An 18,425-nucleotide genomic window follows, 5' to 3' on the forward strand; every position below is an offset into this window, starting at 1 on the left:
CGAAAAACGCCTTTGTTTTAGTGATGTCCACCCCAAATCCTGTATCATGTCAGTGACACTCTCCTCCCAATTTCGCGATGATACAAAACGTGGTGCCCGTCTTTGAACTTTCTCGATGTGCTCCGTTAATCCTACCTCGTAAAAATCCCACACCGTGCAGCAGTATTCCAAAAGAGGGACAGAAAAGTGTAGTGTAGGCGGTCTCTTTAGCAGATCTGTTACATTTTCTACGCGTTCTGCCACTAAAACGGAGTCTTTGGTTTGCCTTCCCCACAACATTTTCTGTGTGTTCTTTCCAATTTCAGTTGTTCGTAATTGTAATTCGTTGGTATTTAGTGGAATTCACGGCCTTTAGATTTAACTGATTTATCGTGTAACCGAAGTTTTACGGATTCCTTTTAGCAGTCATGTTGATGACTCACACTTTTCGTTATTTAGGGTCAATAGCCAATTTTTGCACCATACAGATGTGTTGTTGATGTGTTGGTCTTCAGTCCAAAGACGCGTTTGATGCAGCTCTCCATGCTACACTATTCTGTGCATGCCTCTTCATATGCGAGTAACTATTGCAACCTACATCCTTTTGAATCTGCGTAGTGTATTCATCTCTTGGTCTCCCTGTACGATTTTTGTCCTCTACGCTTCCGTCCAATAGTAAATTGGTGATCCCTTGATGCTTCATAATGTGTCCTGTCAACCGATCCCCTCTTGTCAAGTTGTGCCACAAATTCCTCTTCTCCCCAACTGCATTCAGTTCCTGCTCATTAGTTACGTGATCTACCCATCTAATCTTCAGCGCTCTTCTGTAGCACCAAGTTTCAAAAGATGCTTTCCTCTTCTTGTCTAAGCTATTTATCAACCATGTTTCACTGCCATACATGACGACACTCCATAAGAATACTTTCAAAAAAGACTTCCTGTCACTTAAATCTATACTCGATGTTAACAAATTTCTTTTCTTCAGAAACGCTTTCCTTGCCATAGCTAGTCTACATTTTATATCTTCTACTTCGATCATCACAGTTATTTTGCTTCTCAAATAGCAATACTCATCTACCACTTTAAGTCTCTGATTTCCAAATCTAATTCCCTCAATACCACCTGATTTAATTCGACTACATTGCATTATTCTCGTTTTGATTTTGTTGATATTCATCTTATATCCTCCTTTCAAGATACTATCCATTCCGTTCAACTGTGTGTCCTTTGCTGGCTCTAACGGAATTACAATGTCACCGGAAACCTCAAAGTTTTTGTTTCTTCTCCCTGGATTTTAATTCCTATTCCAAATTTTGTTTTATTTCCTTTACTTCTTGCTCAATATACAGATTGAATAACTTCGACGATAGGCGACAAACCCGTCTTACTCCCTTCTCAACCCCTGCTTCCCTTTCGTGCACAAATTGTAAATAGCCTTTCGCTCCGTATATTTTTCCCCCGCCACCTTCAGAATTTGAAAAAGAGTATTCCAGTCAGCATTGTCAAAAGCTGAAATCGATCCAGAAGTTTAGAAGGAGACTTTTCGCCACCGCTTTACCGGGCATACAAGTGTCACAGACATTTAACTTGTTTTCCTCATATTTGGAAGCATATTTCATCTGGATCATCAGCGAATTTCGCCCTACAATTTCATTTTCACAAAGCTCAATGTTATGATGTTTTATCCGCTGAACTATGTGTCGTACTGTAATAGAATTTGGCAGGAACATTCAGCGGCACATTTAGATACTACCTGCATATGTGTTAGGAATAGAGAGAGCAGTAAAGAAGTAATAAATCAAAACGCCATAATGGTATAGCAGTTTTCACGCATCTCAGTGTTTCTGACGTCGTGTCTCGTGACAGTGTTGACTGGAATACTCCCCTTGAAATTCTGAAGGTAGCGGGGGTAAACTACAGGGAGCGAAAAGCTATTTACAACTTGTAAAGTAACTAGACGGCAATTACAAGACTCGAGTGCATGAAAGGGAAGCAGTAGTTGAGAAGGGAATGAGACAGGTTGTAGTCTGTCCTCGATGTTACTCAATCTGTACATTGAACAAGCAGTGAAGGAAACCAAAGAAAAATTTGGAGCAGAAATTGAAGTTCAAGCATAAGAAACAAAAACTTGGTGATTTGTCGATGGCACTGTAATTCTGTCAGAGACAGCAAAGGACTTGGAAGAGCAGTTGAACGGAATGGATAGTGTCTTGAAAGGAGGATATAAGATGAACATCAACAAAAGCAAAACGAGTATAACGGAATGTGGTCGAATTAAATCACGTGATGCTAAGGGAATAAGATTAAGAAGCGAGACACTGAAAGTAGTAGAGGAGTTATGCTTCTTGGGCGCAAAATAACTGATGATGGCCGAAGTAGAGAGGATATAATATGTAGACTGGCAGTGGCAAGAAAAGGATTTGTGAAGAAGAGAAATTTGTTAGCATCTAATATAGATTTAAGAGTTAGGAAGTCTTTTCTGAAGGTATTTTGCTGGAGTGTAGTCAGTATGGAAGAGAAACATGGAGGATAAACGGTTTAGACTAAAAGAGAATAGAAGCTTTCGAAATGTGGTGCTACAGAGGAATGTTGAAGGTTAGATAAGTCGATCACGTAATTATTGAGGAGATACTGGAAAGAATTGGGGTGATAAGATATTTATGGCACAATTAGACCAAAAGGAGGCATCGGGTGGTAGGACATATACTGAAACATTGAGGGATTACGAATTGGGGGGGGGGGGGGGTAAAAATCGTAGACGAATACAGTAAGCAGATACAGCGGGATGTTGGTTGCAGTAGTTATTCGGTCATTCGCACAAGATTGAGTGACATGGAGAGCTGCATTAGACCAGTCTTCGGACTGAAGACCACAACAACATCTTGTGATTATGTGTCGTAGAGTGATATATTTTTGCAGGTACATTCAGCGGTATATGTAAGTGCTGTCTGTAAAATATATTGCGAATAGAGTTAGTAGTAGAGAAGTAATGAATTTAAACGTCATGCATGATGCGCAGTTTTACTGGTGAACAGCGAAAATATATTGTAGTAAGCGATAAACTGTTTTCCTTTCATCATTTTGTGAGTGTGTCAGCGAAAAAAGCCTTGTTAACATTTGAAGTTGTATGAAATGTTTGTTGCACGTCAATAAGTGCTTCCATTCTGAAATACCAGATGACTCTAGTGTATTTGCGCATCGTGATCAATGCTTCTTTTTCACCCACACCTCTTGGAGATTAGGTGGTTCTTTCCAGACAGTGAGTGATACATGTATCAAGGCTGATTGAAATCTATCGAGTACTTTAGGAAGAGATGTGGAACACACACACACACACACACACACACACACACACACACACACACACACACACAGACACGATCACTTTTATAATATTTACTATTTCTTCAGAATCACCACTTATAGTAGGGTTCTTAATGCAGTAGAAAAATGAATAGTAAGTAGCACGTGAGCCCAATGGCAAATATGTTTTAAACATAAATGGATAATATTCTATGGAACCAGTTCAAGTATATATACCAACGTGGTCGCATTTTGACGATGAGTTAGAAGACCTCTGCAGAGATTTACAAGAGATCATAAATGACAAATCTCGCTAGAAGACGATTATGTGGGATTTTAATTCGAATGTAGGAGAAATACTAAGAAATGGTTCTTGTAATGGAATGATACGAGGAATGACATTAGCAGATTTGCTGAGAAGAATTCATGCTTGTCCTTAATGCGTGTTTCAAGAATAAAACAAATGGAAACTAGAATTGACAAGGACCAAACTGAACCAAAAAGGAAGTTGATTACGTTTTATCAAAAAGTAAAGAAACTGTTCAGAATGTGACAGTCCTAACAGATTTAATAATTTCGAGGTCAAAGTCAATAGCAACAGACAAGAAATAAAAGAAATGTCGATGACGAGAATTTACTTAAAAATATGGTTGTACACCAGATCAAATTAAGCAATTAGTTCAACATTTTAGAAAGTGTATGTTATAAAGACATAAACGAGAGGGGTAAATGTTATTTAACAAAGCTACTGACGCAAAAAAAACTGGCTAGAATCAACATTTACCTGTAGTGGAGATAAAGACTGCGACGAATGGACGAACTTACTCTTGAAAGACAATTACAGTAAGACTAAATTAATAGTACAAAATAACAGTTATGTCATAGAACCAGATTTTTGTATTGATGGAAGTTGAACACAGTGACTGCCTGGAAAGGAAAAGACAAAACAGAAGAGTATAAATGGCCGGGAGTACTTTTAATGTGTTAAACAGCGTTTCTGAAAGTAGGCTTCCGACAGGTGTTTAAAGGCAAGTTTACCATCAGTCTGTGTTATCAGTTGTGGCGCAGGGGAATGAGGCATGTACTTTGAATGAGAAAACTGTTCAGTGGCTGAGGGTGTCTCATCGAGCAATGGCGAGACACGTCTTGGTAACTGCTGAGAGAGACAGGAAAACAACAAATGAGTCAGGAAACTGACTGAAATGAGGGACGTAATTATGATCATAATGAACATGAAAGGGAGGTGGGCGAGATACGTAGTAAAGTGAACGAGTAGAATGTGGACGAAGGAAGTTCTTTATTGGATTCCAAGAGATAACAAAAAGACCGAGACGACGACCTAAAGAAGGGCAGGTGAATGACATTAGAAAATGTCTGCAGAATATGAATGCGTATAGTTGCAAACTACACTGAGGTGGCAAAAATCATGGGATAGCGGTATGCACATATACAGATGGCGGTAGTATCGTGTACACAAGGTACAAAAGGTCAGTGCATTGGCAGAGTTGTCATTTGTACTCAGGAGATTCACGTGAAAATGTTTCCGACGTGATTGTGACTTTGATTGCGGAATGGTAGTTGGATCTAGACGCATGGGACATTCCACTACGGAAATCGTTAGGAATTCAATATTCCTGGATCCAGAGTGTTAAGAGTGTGCCGAGAATGCCAAATTTCAGGCGTTACCTCTCACCACGGACAGCGCAGTGGCCGACGGCTTTCGCTTGACGACCTAGATCAGCGGGGTACACTTATGTTTGTGAGAGCTAACAGACAAGCAGCACTGCTTGAAATAACCGCAGAAATAAATGTGGGATGTTGGTTGAACGCAACTGTCAGGAGAGTATGGCGAAATTCGGCGCTAATGGAATATGGCAGCAGTTGACTAGCGCCAGTGCCTTTGCTAACAGCACGAAATCGCCTGCAGCGCCTTTTGTGGGATTGCGACCATGTCGATTGGACTCTATAGACAACTGGAAAACCGTGACTTGTTCAGGTGAGTCTGAAACGTCCCCTTAGAAACATTAATGAATTACTGTGCTGATAAAACTGTTACGCTATTTGATTTTCAAACAGCTGAGCAAAACTGAACGTACTCAGACATTTCGCTCTTTACCTATTCTGAATAACACTAAACTGACACACAATATTTTTAGCGCAACGCAATCTGACTTTCAATAAGCCCTACAAAAGAACGGCCCTGACTTACATTAACCTATACCTTTCACAAATCACTTACCTCATAAAAATCTTCGTTACTCGAACTACTGCAATACAGCGAGCGCCACTACTGCCAGCTAAATAAAAGATTCAACCCACTGAAGGCACTAACTACTGATAGGCATAGTTAGCAAATGAAAGATTTTGATAGGGAACAAACAATGTATTTACCTCAATAGTGTTCAAAAGTCATTATATATATATATATATAGTTCATGACATACAGTCTTACAAATTTACTGTCTCTGATGGACACACGTCCAGATCATCCGCTCTCAAAACTCCGCCATTTCTCTCCCCACATCCACATCCACCACTGCTGGTGGCTCACCTCCAACTGCGCGATGCTACGTGCTGTTAACAGCCAAATGCCCAACACTACAATAAGCATATACTCCAACAATGCAAACCAATCACAGCCTTCACACAGCACAGTCAGTGATTTTCATATAGAGCGCTATGTGGCGTTACCAACATAAAAACCTAAACAGGCAACTTACAAGTCCTAATTTCAGTTGGTAAGAGCTGATGGTAGGGTTCACGAGTGGCTCCGACCCAATGAAGCCATACACCCAGGTTGTCAGCAAGGCACTGGGCAAGCAGGTGATATCTCCATAATGGTGTGGGCTGTGTTTACATGGAGTGGATCATTGACTGGAAATGCTTATGTTCCACTACTGGGAGGTATTTGCAGCCATTCATGGACTACTTGTTCCCAAACAACGATGGCATTTTCGTGGATGACAGTGCGCCAAGTCACTGGGCCACAGTTGTTCGCCATTCCTTTTAAGAACATTGTGAAGTCTGAGCGAATGATTTGGCGACCCAGATCGCCCGACATGAATCCCATGGAATATTCGTCGAACATAATCGAGAAGTCAGTTTGTGCACAAAATCTCGCACTGTCAACAGTTTCACAATTATGGACAGCTAAAGAGGCAGCATGGCTCAGTATTTCTGCAGGGGACTTCCGGCGACTTGTTGAGTCCATGCCACATCGAGTTGCTGCACTACGTCGGTCAAAAGGACGTCCGACACGGTATTAGGAGGTAGCCATGAGTTTTGTCACCTAATTGTAGGTAGAATGCATCGAGAAGTCTAGAGGAGGGTGAAGCAGAACTCCATCAACAAATTTTCGGAAGTTGTTCAGAAGTACTTTCTAAGTGTTTTGGTATAAGGGACCCAAAGTCTCCAGCAGCTCGTGACAGAGTTATTGCATTTCACTTGGTTTCTAGTCCCAATTTGCTTTGTATCTGTACTGCGCTAAGAATACAGCGCAAATGCCGACGGTATGCGCAGTGTGTGTCGTTTCCATTCGCTCAACAATAACGCACTTTTAACTCATTGTCATGAAGTCTGCGTTCAGTAAGGTTCGGATCTGTCTGGAGCTTTGTTTTGCGATAGTGTTAGATGTGTGTTAACAGTGATACACAGCAGTACTGTGGATGGGTTTATAAATAAAGAATAGTTGGCAGACATGCACCTCGTGGATGGATGCACTGAATACAATGAAAGAATAGCACAACGACACTACGCTGAACCGTTCTCGCACCGTTTACAACCACATCTCAGTACTTTTGCATTTGAGGGTTTTTGCATTTCTCTGTACTATGTGTTGCATGTTTTGGTTATTGTAGTACATCTTGAAACTAATGTCAAAGTTGCTGCTTTCGTCGCCTTTCAGCACGCTGATTCGTGCTGGAGCATCAAATTTACACTGAATTGAGGGATCCCTACAAAGTCTCATTCAAAGGATGTGGACCATCTCTCTCATTTTTTGTCGTCTCGTGCAGAATAGAAACCTTCACAAGTAACGTCAGGTAATTGCCTTATGGTCCAAAGAAATGCACGAGGAGCTTCTCCGACAGACCAGCCTTTCGAACAGGAGTGAAGATCCAGATGAGGTCACCCGGCTGGAACAAAACAGGGCACTGAGTCGCATCGTGCCTTCGACAATCCGTTTCTTCAGCGTACAGCGAGTAGAATACAACTAACCGCCGATATTCCTCGCCCGTGATTAATAACTGACCGATGTAATCATCGCCCACTTTGTTAGAATGAAACTGAACCATTGTGTCCATCGTTGTTTCGTTTTTGCTTCACGACATGCACCAGAGGAATGGTATAAATCCCGTAGTCTGTCGTTTGGCAGTGTTATAGGTGAACATTACGAAAGGTAACACCTCATTCCAGCCGCTCTGTTCTACGTTGACATACATGGATAGCATGTCAGCCAATGTTTTATTAAGGTGCTGTTAAGCCCACTACTTGAGGATACAGTAGTAGACAATCATCATTTGGTGTGCAATGTTGCACTAACAGTTTACGCTGTGGCCGAGCGGTTCTAGGCGCTTCAGTCCGGAACCGCGCGACTGCTACGGTCGCAGGTTCGAATCCTACCTCGGGCATGGCTGTGTATGATGTCTTTAGGTTAGTTAGGTTTAAGTAGTTCTAAATTCTAGGGGACTGATGACCTCAGATGTCAAGTCCCATAGCGCTCAGAGCCATTTGAACCATCTCCACAAGTGTCGACTAAAAAGCTTTCCCTTGATCCGTAATGATTGATTTTGGGGCTCTATGTTTCAATACAAGTATTCCAATACGAATTTGGCTACGTCAGATTCCTCAGATGTTTTCAAAACTTTTGCAATGGCATATGAGGCCAGATAATCAGTGTAAACAATAATACTCTTATTGTCACTAGTAGAAGTTGAGAGTTGTCCGCGTAGTCCAATCCTAGCACGTTGGAAAGGCAATTCTGCTGGTGGAATTGGTATGAGTCGTCCAGGTGATTTCTGAGAACTTCCAGAACACTGCTTCTCGATACAAACAGAAATTTCTAGAATCGAATATTCTAACTAAAATTTACAGAAGAGTTGGGTCTCGTACTGATGATCCTTTAGAGTCTACCTCTTTATCCATAACATCATACTGATAGTTTGTTCTTTCTCATCATATATTTGTGTCACAAAGAAAGCGAAGCACTCAGAAAGGAAGGAGTAAGCGGAATTAAATTTCACAAGTTGAGTGCGTATGCAATGTCATTTCAGTTATTGCAAAATCGAGTCAAATTTACAAAGAATTTGGCAGTGCGAGCCCACTTATTACTGTAACATTGTACGCCCCGTATCTGGATACATCACTGACGCAGTTGGAAAAGGTGTCACGAAGTCGTTGTATCCTCTCCTTACGCAAGCTGGCACACAACTGGTATAACTGATCCTTGATATCTTGGAGAGATTTGACGTCCGAGCTGATCCATGCATCTTCTAATAGAGGCAGATATGAGGATCTTGCTGGCTATGGAAGTACCTCAGCATGATGCAGACAGTTCATAGGGACATGTGCAATGTGTGCACAAGCATTGTAATGTTGAAAATGACACAAAAATCCTGTAGCATGAGAGGTAACACATGATGAACCAGGATACCATTGTGGCATCAGGGTTCCCTCTCACTGCCGGCTTTGACCTTGATCATACGCAATGGCTCCTTCATGTCGACACCATTCAAAAGCAGTCCATGCTTCTCATCATGGCACCACTCCATACACAACCTGTTTGTGTCGCACTATTCGAGGAAACCAAATTGACACTGGGCGCCGTTGCTGATGGGAGGACAGAGTGTCAACTTGGTTTGCACGAATAGTATCTACACTGAGCGGTGCGTGCTGACGTTACCGTCCTAATCTTCGGTCGCGCATGTGAAGGAAATCTCGGTTCAAGGCGGATTTTTCCGACTGTCTTGACGGGCTGCACAAAAACCATCAGCGGGCCGCATGTGGCGCGCTGGCCGCTATTAGCCAGCACCTATCCTAGATCGTACTTATATCGTTATAGTTTTTTCTTGTTCAAATTATTCATCGGTGCACATTTGTGACGCAGCTCTGTAAGTTATGAGAAGCTCGAGTACCGCTATCTTAGCCCTCCAACACTGTTCCACTCACGAATAGTGCGTGGGAAGAATGACTGTCGGTAAGCCTCAGTATTGGCTCTAATTTCTAAAATTTTCTCCTCGTGGTCAATACGCGAGATGTATGTGAGGGGAAGTAATATGTTGTTTGACTCCTGAAAAGTGCTGTCCCGAAATTTCAATAGTAAGTCTCTGCCATAGCAGTGATCTGCATAGCTCAACGTTAGTTGTAAAGGCTCGCTCTCGCAATCCAATGAGCTTACATATGTTTATTGCATCTAAATATAGGATCCGTTGTCAGTCAACGAGGAAAACATTAAAACCATAAGACATAAAGTTGAAACGTTGAAATTTGTGGTCTGTACAGAACAGGGTTGGAAAACCAAAACGTAAAGTTTCATTACAAGACTTGTGAACATGTGGCAGCCGTGCTGCGTCCATCGTCAACAACTTCAGCAGGTCAGTGTGTGCTGTTTCTAGTGAGGAAGTCGGTACGAACAGAATCATGCCTGTGCAATGACGAACTCTTACGTTCTCTATAATGCTGTGGTGCATCATTTGAGGCAGAGTCATTGCAAATACTGCACAGTTTCATCATTCTAGTATCTCACTGGCTGGAGCAATTAAAATTGTGAATACAGGGCATCTGGAACATAATCTGCATTATTGCAGCTGTTGTAACATGTTTGAATTCTTAAGCGATGGAGTTTTTTTATTTATTCTATTACCTATCTTTTGTAACGAAAAAAGCAAGATGACTGTGGGCAGTCACATGATGTGTCTCACTGGTGGATTCCTGTTTGGATCTTTAAAAGATAATCCTATTTCCCCTAATGTGGCGTTCCTCAAGGTAGTGTTATAGGTCCTTCGCTATTCCTTATCTATATAAATGATTTGGGAGACAATCTGAGCAGCCGTCTTGGGATGTTTGCAGATGACACTGTCGTTTATCGACTGATAAACTCATCAGAAGATCAAAACAAATTGCAAAACGATTTAGAAAAGATATCTGTATGGTATGAAAATTGACAGCTGACCCTAAATAACGAAAAGTGTGAGGTCATCCAAATGAGTGTTAAAAGGAAACTTCTGTTACACGATAAATCAGTCAAATCTAAAGGCCCTAAATGAAACTAAATACCTATGAATTACAATTACGAACAACTTAAATGGGAAAGAACACATAGAAAATGATGTGGGGGAGGCTAACCAAAGATTGCATTTTATTGGCAGGACGCATAGAAAAAGTAACAGACCTACTAAAGAGACCGCCTACACTACACTACACTTGTCCGTCCCTCTTTTGGAGTACTGTTGCGCGGTGTGGTACCTTTACCAAGTAAGATTAACGGAGTACATCAAGAAAGTTCAAGGAAGGGCGGCCTTTTTTGTATCGTCGCGAAATAGGGGAGAGAGTGTCACTGAAATGATACAGGATTTGGGGTGGACATCATTAAAACAAAGGCGTTTTTCGTTGAGAGGGAATCTTATCAGGAAATTCCAATCACCAAGTTTCTCCTCCGAAAGCGAAAATATTTTGTTGACGCCGACCTACATAACGAGAAACAATCACCAAGATAAAGTAAGGGAAATCAGAGCTCGTACGGAAAGATATACGTGTTCGTTCTTTCCGGGCGCTATACGAGATTAGAATAATAGAGAATTGTGAAGGTGATTCGATGAACCCTCTTCCAGGCACTTATATGTGATTTGCAGAGTATTCACGTAGATGTAGATGAACGTTGAAAGGTCAGCATATTTAGTCTGCAATGTGAGAGTCACAAATACCTATCTCAACAACGGTATAGTATTCACTATTCAGAGAAGTCTTCTCTCTATTAAACAGCTGTAAAGGTGTAGACGTGCTAGCAGACATGAATTATCTCCCTGAAATTGTATATTATCTACTAGATAAGTTGCCTCGTTTCAGCAATTAGGATATACTAGCCTTGATCCATTTTCTGCAGCTGTGAAACATGATGGTTTTCATTACATCCTTTTACAGACATCTCCAAATGTACTTTTGGTGGCATCTACCTAGGGAGACAGCCCTTCCATGGTGTTGGGACTTGTAAAGTAGTAGAAGTAGCAGTAGTTTTATTCATATGCGGATCACTTTTACATGGATATTGGACTGCCTTAGTACTACAATTTAAGAAGAACAAAAGTAACGTAATTCATATTTGTAGGAATTTACACATTAACAGGTCTAGTTATTAATTATCTTGACAGTGGATTCAGTATCGAAATGTAGTGAACGAGAAAACAAAAAATACACGGTGTCCCAAAAAACACCGCCGAGTTGAGGGACAGTTTCCTTATACCAAAACAAGACAAAAATTTCATGTTCAATACTATGAAACACATCTCTTCTATTGCAAGGACTTTGTTTTCGATATTTTTGGTGGAGGTCGTGTGTAGCAAACCAAGAAAACGTCAACTAAACATGGCATCTAAAATGCCTACCTTAAGAGCTATGAGCACCTCCATCTTCCCTAGTTTCTACTGAACAAGTGCTCCTAGCTCCTGAGGTATGAATTTAGGAGGCCGTGTTTGCTAGACCTGTTTTCGTCGTTTAGTATAAGGAACTTGCCCATAAAGCTTGTCGGTGTTTGCTTTGAGAGACCATGTGTATAGCACACGATACACACTTGATATTATGGCAGCAATGAGCTATGTGCCCGAGGACATTCTCTAGGGCACCAGTGCTCGGAACTTACTTCTGATTTTGCGTTTCTGAAAAGCCTTTAGCCAGCACAGACATTCTGATGACCATCGAGCAAAAATTAACAGTTCGGAAGAATGTTGTGCGGAAGCCGAAGGTACTGCGAGGCGAAACTGCTGCAGATACTTGAAACATTTCTGTTAACACCATGTTGTTCTCCTGGTGGATGTGCTTGGCGGGCGCAGTACAGATCTAGCCATGCCAAGTTGCAGTTAATGAGACGTGCTGTGCTCAATACCAGACACTGTGCCCCTGTATATACTAAGACGTAGCAGTAGTCAACGAGGAAAGAAAGATTTTAACACCTCTGTATTGGTACTATCATGCTTACCTACGACTGAAATGGAGAAAAACTTTCTTCAGAACAACCGCGACCTTTTTGGAGGCATCCAAGGAAGCCCTCGTCCATTAATGGCATATATGATTCGTCTTGATACGACTGGCAGCAAGTGACATCGACACTCTTCGAGTAGCACGAAAATAAACAAATATCTCTACAAGAAAAGCAAACATCAAAAGAAAACCAGAAGAACTTAAACACCCAACATCGTAAATTCCGTGAGATCCTCACCTCAGGCCACCTCTTGAGGAAGAGGAAGAACAATACAGTTACGACATGCATGGAACTTCCTTTTGGTTGTTCGAATTAATGAACAACTGGAACTCCTAGCAGGCTGCGATCGTGAGTCACGAAATGCGGAAGTTGTATACAGAAGTGGAGCATTCAGGCGAAGTCAACGACGTGTGAATCTGGGTCAACAGGTCACTGGTACTAACCAGGAACCTGATCGGATGTCTTGCGGGATACGAATATCATGTAGAAGAAAGTAGTGATTATAAAAACGTTAGAAATAGTCACAATCGAGCTGCAGTAATCCATTACAAACAGAGATGTAAGGTGCTTAAGATGTTATTAGGAAGGCATAAACCATGTGGTATCCAAGTGAATAACTAATTTTCGGGATAAAATTAACACCACATGGTCAATGGTAAAGGAAGTATATGGCTAACAGCGCAAGATCAAGGATATACAGTCAATATGTACTGAAAATGTTTTTGCTACTGATAAGTGAGATATATGTACATTATTTAACACTCACTTTCTGAATATAGTAGACAAATTAGATAAAAACTTAGTTTGTACTGGGGGAATTTAGATCTCTTAGAAAAAAACTTTCCAAGACACAGCTGAAATACACTCCAGAAATACTTACAAGGGCGAGATTGAGACAATAATTAAATTGGATATAACTGGTTATCTAGTATTGTACTAAAGCGCTGTGTTACATATGTTAGTCTAGTAATTAGCAACATTTGTAATTTTTCTCTTCCGAATTATCAGTTTCCTAGACAGTTAATGTACTCAATAATGAAACCACTTTATAAAGAACGAGCAAGGAATAACGTTGTCAATTTAGACCTATTTCTACACCATCAGTGTTTGCTAAAGTTATTGCAAAGGCTATATCCACAATGGTAATTGCTCATTTCATTCACGTAATTTGCTGTGAAATGCGCAGTTTGTCTATTTAGAAATGCCTTAAGAACTGAAAATACTATATTCTCTTTTCTTTGTGAAGCACTGGACAGATTAAACAAAAAGTTGCAAATACTAATCGTCTTCTTTGATTTAACTGAGGCGTTTGATTGTGTTGATCACAAAATATTATTGCTGAAGTTGGACCATTGTGGAATAAGAGTGACTCACAATTGGTTCGTCTCATACTTCAAGAATGGACAGCAAAAGGCCATTCTCCAAAGCAACGATAACAGCTATGAACAGATTCTGACTGGGGTATAGTTAAGCGGGCAGTGCATCAAGGGTTAGTTTTGGACCCTCTACTATTTCGTATATATGTGATTTGCCTTCTTATGCGACAGGTGATTCTAAAATACAAACACAAATAATATAATATAAAAAAAGGGAAGGACGGTAGTACTATAACTCAGATAAATAATAAGCTCCAAGAAAATAATGCAATTAGTGAAAAATCAGATAAAGGAAATACATTGACGATTATGTCAGAAGAAGATTACAACAGAAAAGTACTAGAATTTTTCCAGCAAAATAATATCAAAATTATCGACCAGGATCCAACCAACAAATTTATTTCACAACTAAAGAAAGCACTACAAAGATGTAACTTCATATTCGCAGAAAAATTTATAAAAGACTCCATTATAATGAATCCAACAACACCATCATTGAGTGCCCAGCCCAAGATACATAAAGAACAAATCCCGATTCGTCCAATTGTTAACATGTTAATAGTCCTGCACATGCTGTAAGTAACAAGCTCAACATACTCCTTAAGCAATATTACATATACAAGAAAGAATACACTACAAATAGTTGTTATGATATTGTTAATAAAATTAAAAATGTAAAGCTACCAGGAAATGGAATACTCGCACCACTCAATATATCTAACATGTACACAAACATTACAGTAACAGAAACTATAGAAATCATTAAAAACAACTGTCTCTAATATAAGACAATAACTCAAGGATAAATTTGTCAACTAATAGAACTTCTGCAATTAATCGCTTCCTACAATTATTCCTCATTTCAGAACAAAATGTATATCCAAAAAGATGGGGTAATAATGGGCTCATGTCTAGCAGGTGCATTAGCACATATTTTCGTTAATACTTTAAAAGAATAATTTTTCAACAAGTGCACTCAAACAGCCAAAAAATACTTTATTATTAGAGATGTGTCGATGACATCTTAATCCTGTTCGATGGCACAATAGATGAGTGCAACGTCATGCATTCACGATTCAACAGTTTGCATCCAAAAATTAATTTTACTATGGAAAGAGAAAAAAATGAGAGCATAAACTATCTGGATTTAAAAATTTCTAACGAAAAATCTGAACACACATTCGATATGTTTCGTAAACCAACGGAAAACAGACATAATTATCCACAACCAGGTCATGCCACCCGAGAGCACACAAGCTCTCATCTTTTCATTCCTTGTTACACAGACTACACAACTTACCACTGAAAAAAGAAAAAAATTGAGAAAGAACTAGATCTTCTCCCAAATGTTGCTATAAGCAATGGTTATCCTAAAAATTTATCAGTCACGTTATTCAAAAAGAAAACCAATCAAACACGTGCCAATCCCATAGATGAAATAACTTTAACTAGACACGAAAACGAAGCACAGAAAAATAAAGTTCTTGTATGGCCATATCTAGGTATTATTTCCGACAAAATTAATGAATGTTTCAAGAATACAAAATTATGCACCAGTTACAGAACCACTAACAATCTACAACGATTATTGAGACACATACCACGTAAATCAGAACTTTTTTCGCTATCAGGAATCTGCAAAATTAACTGTGAAGAATGCCCAAAGTTTTATATTGGACAAACACGAAGAAAAGTTAGTATACGATTTAAAGAGTACACGACAGTAAGCGACAGTAACCCATCCACATTTGCTGCACTCTTAAAAAGACACCAACCACAAAATATCTAATACAGATGGATCACTTCAAATATTACATAAGTTAGAAAAAGAAAAAATCATGGATGTAATGGAAGAAATTGAAATTTATATCCATCTAAAAGATCAGTCAGAGTTGTAAATGAGCAAAAAGATCTGCGAAATGGGAAAGTCCTAGACAACTTCCCACCAGTTCTACGCTGACGCATTACGGAACTATAGAATGTAAAGTTATCGCTACACTCATTAATAAATATGACTGTAATGCGAAACACCACACAGCCATAAAGCTGTTTCTACTCAGCTCTCGTAGTTCTCAGTAATGTTTCATTAGAGTACTGTGACAGATTTTGTATATGAGATCTTTGTACCAACTATTCAAAAATGACGTGCTCCCACAATAACAGAACAAATATTTACAAGTTATTTTAAAGAAATTCCATACAGTCATATTTACACCAATGATGAACGACAAATAAATATAACTGAGAACAAAAACATATGCAAGTTCAGTAGCAAATTTCTCTAAAATAATTGTAATCTTCCTAGTGTTAAGTATGTTAAAACATGAATCTTATATATAAGAGCTTTACAGCAATTGCTCGAAAGTAACGTGCTCATGTAATAGCGTGAACATCACGGATTTATTTTATGAGCATAATATGTTGTCATAGGAGCAACGACATACATGACATAATTTACTACTAAAAAATCATCGGTAAAGCCAGTTACATCTACAGATATGACTTGTTCCTGCATCAAAATCACAAGTGTCACTGATATATTCAATGTATGATACTTCCGTTTTAGACACTTGAAAATGGCCTAAGGCCACTGCAACCATACTCGAAATAAAGGGAATGGCAGCTGAAGGCATCCAAAGTCTTTCAAAAAATTCATCGCAGCTGCGGACCCTGTCCCATTGAAAATTATAAAATATTTCTGTTTGCTGATGACACACTCTTGGTAGTGAAGGATGTTGAGTGGAACCAACTAGTGCATTTCAGGACACAATTTTATGGCTTGTAGAAAATAAATTGATGCTAAATCACAGGATTACTCAGTTTTTACAGTTTCTAACACAGAGTTCAAATATCCTGAAAGTTTATTACACAGAATTAGCATGTGATTAGTGAATCTGGATAACCCAAATTCCTGGTTGTTCCTATAGGTGGCAAGATGTCTCTGAAAGCCGGTATTCAGCATCTTGTTCAAAAACTGAATGGTGCTTTATTTACTATACAACAGCATCTGCAGTGAGTGGTAGTCCAATATGTAAATTAGTCCACTTTGTTTATTTTCATTCGCTTATGACATAGAGCAACATGTTCTGAGGTAACTTCCCCGTTAGCAAAGGCTATTTTTGAAGCGGGCAGTGCGAGCAATGAGTGGTGTTAAGTTCGCGAACCTCTTGTCGACCTATGTTCAGGAGTCTGGGAATTGTGACATTGGCCTCTCAATATATATTTTCCTTGATGTCGTTTGTTAACAGTATAAGTTTATTCCCAACAATAAGCAGCTTTCAGTCAGTTAATATTAGGCAGAAATTCAGTCTGCAGTTGGGCAGAAAATGAAATGATCGTATGGAATTTATTGGCTGGGATATCCCCTTCAGGGTTCGGCCCCCGTATTGTAAGTCTTTTTAGTTGACGCTTGACGCCACTTCGGCGGCTTGCGTGTCAATGATGATCCCTGTCGGGAATCGGACGCGGGCCCCCTTGCGTGGTAGGCGGTAACGCTACCGCTGCGCTACGGAGGCGGACTTGGGCAGAAGGGCGTGCATTATTGTGCTGCATCCATTTTCAGTAAGCTACCGCAAAGAATAAAATAAAATCTTAGGAATAACCTTCTCGCTTTCAAATCTAAACTGAAGAATTTGGCTCATCCTTCTATTCGGTTGGGGCGTCGCTGGAAAGAAATTAAACAAATTGCTGTATTGCATTGTTGATTATACAGGTATATACTAGGAACCTTGTTGCACAGGATTCGTGCAAATTTGATTTTATGTGTTATTATCTTTTCTGGCATTAAGTTCATATACTGACTTGTACTATCATCTAGGAGATTTGTTCCTCAATTTGGTCCTACGGAACTAGACGTCTACGGTAAATAAAATAAAGCAAGTACTGCATCCCTTCTACACCAGTGCAGTCTGACCTGCCAAATGCACAGTGATCGAACTCATACAGGCAACGATAGAAGCATGCAGATCGTTAATTTATGGGCCAATGTCGTGTGAGAGAGCTGGTTCATAAACAGTTTTCTTCCACACATAGTGATAATGGTATCAGTATTGAACATTGTTTGTTAGCTGTAAAAAATATATTGTTTCTTCATTACAAAATATGTAAACAATGTAGATCAGGGAGTCGGCAGTGTAATAATCGCGCGCTGCGTCGTCAAAACCTGGATACATTATGAGCCGCGCATGTTTCCAACTTAATATTTTCAACGTATGAATAAAGGATAAATTACGAGTAAAATTCTACAATACATTTGTATTCCTAGTAACACTGTTTGAAATTATCTGAAAATCTAACGTATACAGCAGTTCTGTGAAATAAACATATTTAATTTTTAAAGCATATTTTTAATTATAAAGAAAAACATTTGAAAAAATTAAGAATTTTCATACCAAAGTAGAAGAGATAACTTACATGTGCAGAGTCAGTATTATACATGTAAGAGACGAGTACATATTCGTTGCCAACATAAGTAACCTATCTTCGAATTGTATTCTTTCATAACAGACTAATTTCCTCTACAAATTAAACGAAGTGAATTATTCTTGTGTCGTAGGAAAAGTATCTCTCTGTACAGC

Source organism: Schistocerca gregaria, chromosome 1 (genome assembly GCF_023897955.1).
Source record: "Schistocerca gregaria isolate iqSchGreg1 chromosome 1, iqSchGreg1.2, whole genome shotgun sequence".
Taxonomy (NCBI): Eukaryota; Metazoa; Arthropoda; class Insecta; order Orthoptera; family Acrididae; genus Schistocerca; species Schistocerca gregaria.